This window comes from Capsicum annuum, chromosome 5, assembly GCF_002878395.1.
Source record: "Capsicum annuum cultivar UCD-10X-F1 chromosome 5, UCD10Xv1.1, whole genome shotgun sequence".
Taxonomy (NCBI): domain Eukaryota; kingdom Viridiplantae; phylum Streptophyta; class Magnoliopsida; order Solanales; family Solanaceae; genus Capsicum; species Capsicum annuum.
Window position 1 is genome coordinate 156,353,186 of NC_061115.1, and position 3,510 is coordinate 156,356,695.

The 3,510-nt window shown below is 39.0% G+C and overlaps 1 non-coding gene across 1 annotated transcript; it reads left to right on the forward strand.

The window, feature by feature from the left end:
- The first annotated feature begins 2,475 nt into the window (after positions 1-2,475).
- On the forward strand, positions 2,476-2,581 carry LOC124899083. The gene has a single exon (XR_007056221.1). It is a non-coding gene; the product is annotated as a small nucleolar RNA R71 (small nucleolar RNA).
- The last annotated feature ends 929 nt before the right edge of the window (positions 2,582-3,510 follow it).

The following is a 3,510-nucleotide window of genomic DNA, read 5'->3' on the forward strand; positions in this document are numbered from 1 at the left end:
TTATGCCCTTAAAAAGGTAAAAACCATTATTGAACACTTATTTGGGTAATACATCGAGTACTTGGTGTGCACTCTTCATTTGTCTCAATTTCACACACATTTTTGGGTACTCAAAACTTCCTCACTTATGTGAACACCATAATCTAGCAGCTAAACACCACACAAGTACAAAGTATGAAAACACGTAAGCATGAAAATTAAGATTCAGTCCCTCTCTACATTATGCATTCTATGGCCTATTTCCAAGAATCAAAGCATGGATTCATAGCACCTACCGAATACGTGATACAAGAGTAATCCAAGGATATTGTTGGAGAGCTCACAATCTTGGCCAGAATTAGGTCAAACTAGAGAGTAAGATTTGAAAAGGGAGTGTGAGGGAAATGGGGATTTTCAACTGGTTATATAGCTGAAGTGACCGCGATCGTGGACCGGTGGCCGTGGTCCCAGATATGCGGGTTATCATGATCTTGGTAACTGAGGGCATTTTTGCTCCCCTATTTTCCCTTATTCAGCTCACCTCATGATTTGACAAATTTTTCCCTGTTAAGTTTTCAATGCAATAATTTTACACTTCCCTCTTTTTAAGCTCATCCAATGCACTCTGTAGTGCCACAAATACAGGATTTATTAAAATTCAAAAACTAAAATTTACGCTATAAGATGCTAAATAAAGGATACGAGCCACTTTTGCGGCATTTATGGGTTGCCTCCCTCATAGCGCCTTGGTTATGATTATATCACTACTTATACCTTTTTTCTTTCTCAAGGTGGGTCCTCAAACTTTCTTTATCTCACCTCCTTAAGCTCGACATCAACCACCGATATACTTGAAGTTTCGCGGGTTGTTTCCTTATCTTACAAACTTTAAAAGAGATCTCATCCTCATTCACTCTAAACTTTATCTCTCCTATTTCTAAGTCAACAATGGCCCTTCCGGTGGCTAAGAATGGAAGAACAGGAATGATGGGTACCTCTTGGTCCATTTCACAATCTAAAATAACAAAGCCCATCGAAAGTATAAATTTGTCCACTTTGATTAGGACATCAAACAAAATTCCAACCGGCTTCTTGATAAACTGATCCGCCATTAAGAGTCATATAGATGTCGGGGTTGGGGCATCCAATCCAAGCTTCTTATAGATAATAAAGGTCATGAGGTTGATATTCTCACCAAGGTCACATTAAGATTTCGCAAACATATGTGTTCTAATGGTACAAGGAATAGTGAAAGCTCTAGGGTCATCCTTCTTCTCTGCAATCTGGCTACGAATGATAGCACTAAAACTATAGGTGAATTCAATGGTGGAACCTTTGATGAGCTTATTCTTGGACATCAACGTTTTCATTAGCTTAGCATATCCCAAGATTTCTTGGATTGCTTCAAGCAATGGGATATTGATTGAGAGATCGCTAAGCTTGCCTATAAACATCTTAAGTTTGTCACCTTCCTTTTATCTATAAAATCTTCGAGGAAATGGGGGAGGGACTTGGATTGTAAGCCTTTCTTTATTTTGTGGCTTTTCAACCTCAATTAATTTCTCATCAACTTCCACCGGCTCTTTTTCGTCTTCTTCTTTTTTATTTTAAGGTAACACTACTTTTGACTTAGCCTTAGGCATATTTACACTCAATTCTTTTTTCAAGTGTCCATCAACTGTCTTCCCACTCCTTGTGACTATTCCTAAGACTTGAGCATTATTCTTTAGATTTTCAATAGTGTCATTAGGGAGACCACCTCTAGGTCTAGCATTTATTTGAGTGGATATTTACCATATTTGAGTCTCTAATTTCTTGATGGGGGCGGAGTAAGACACAATGGTTTGGGAGAGTTGTGAGAAATCTCCTTTCATTTCGTGGATCATCTTGTCCGTTCCTTCCATCTTTGGCAAAATTTTTGCCAAAACATCTTTGGATTTGTACTTTTCGAGGTGTTTGGGACTTGTCTCTTTGTTCTTTGCCCGATCATGGGGAGGTACATAGTAGTCGTAATAATGCTCTTTATCTCTCTAATCCCTATCATGATCACAATCCATCGAATCTTGATTCCCACCTTGCCTTTGATAGGCGGAGCGGGAACCCCCAAGTAGTTTGCCAAGTACCAGACTTTATCATCAAATTTCTTAGCCTCCTCATCATGCTCGTAGGATGTACGGCATTCACCACTTTTATGTGAGCACCCATTATATGTTTTGTCAAAAGCTCTAGTTGCGTCGTTATCTTAGCCATATTCTCCTTTCTTTCTTCTTCTCATTTCCTTTGATCCTTGTCAACCAAGGGTATAGTGTGAGAACTTTTTGGAACCTCGGCATCTCGGGCATGACATCCCTAATTTTGCTTGGTCACCACTTCAAGAAAATTATTGCCGCATGATAATGCAACTTTACAAGAGATCCTCTCGCCTCATTATCCACCACGGTATTACTGAGTGGGTTAAGAACACGGTAGATAATTTGGAGAAGCATCCTATCCGAGACCTCATGGTTTGGACATTGCGTTAGTTTTCCATTGAATCTTTCCCATACTTCATACAAAGTCTCTCCATTCAATTGCCTAATATTGAGGATATCATTCCTCAATTGGACTATTTTGGATGGTGGGAAATATCGGTCAATGAAGGCCATGGTGAGTTCATCCCAAAAAGTGATAGACTCGGGTAAAAGAGATCAAAGCTATAATACTGCCTCTCTTGTGAGAGAAAATATAAAGAGACAAAGTCAGATGGATTCTTGAGTTATGTGTGTAATATCAAAGGGTGAACAAACCTCTACAAAATTCTTCAAATGAATGTTGGGGTCCTCATATGCTTTCCCCCAAAAAGTCCCTTCATTTAGAACATGTACAACATGACGCTTGTGACATAAAATACACCATTCCCATGAGTATGTGGGATATGGATAGCACTTGAATAACTAATGTCATTGAGTTCCCTAATCATCAAGAGAAGCATCGAAGGGACCCATGTGAGTAGCATTGTCACTCATTGTTCCATTTACACTACGATCACCTACAAAAACAACAAAATGTAAATCAAAAACACTGCGGGTATACCTAAGTAAAAATCAAACTACATAAGTAAAATCTAGATTCCACTCCCCAACGATGGTGCCATTTTGATAACGCTCAACTCACCCCCGAATTTGAGGGGTAAGGGGGCCGTTGTCAATTGCCCAACTCTTATTAGGGTCGAATCCACAAGGAGTGAAATTTAAATTTTAAGTCCTATGGGTGCTCTAGTTACTAAAAGGGATAACCAAAGTGAATGCAAAAAGAAACATGTTTTGTCAAGTAGGGGGTTTGGTTAAGATTTTTGTTGTATCTATCTTGAGTCACACTACAAGCCGCAATAACACTTTTGATTTAACATCAAAGTTGGAGAAAATCTTGGGATTATGTCTACCTAAAGGCAATGTGTGAGTGGGATCATGATAGTTTAGCATAAAACCTAGTTGTTGAATGCAAGATTGGATAGGCCGAAAGTCTTTGCGGTTAGTTTGTCAACCAAACCCC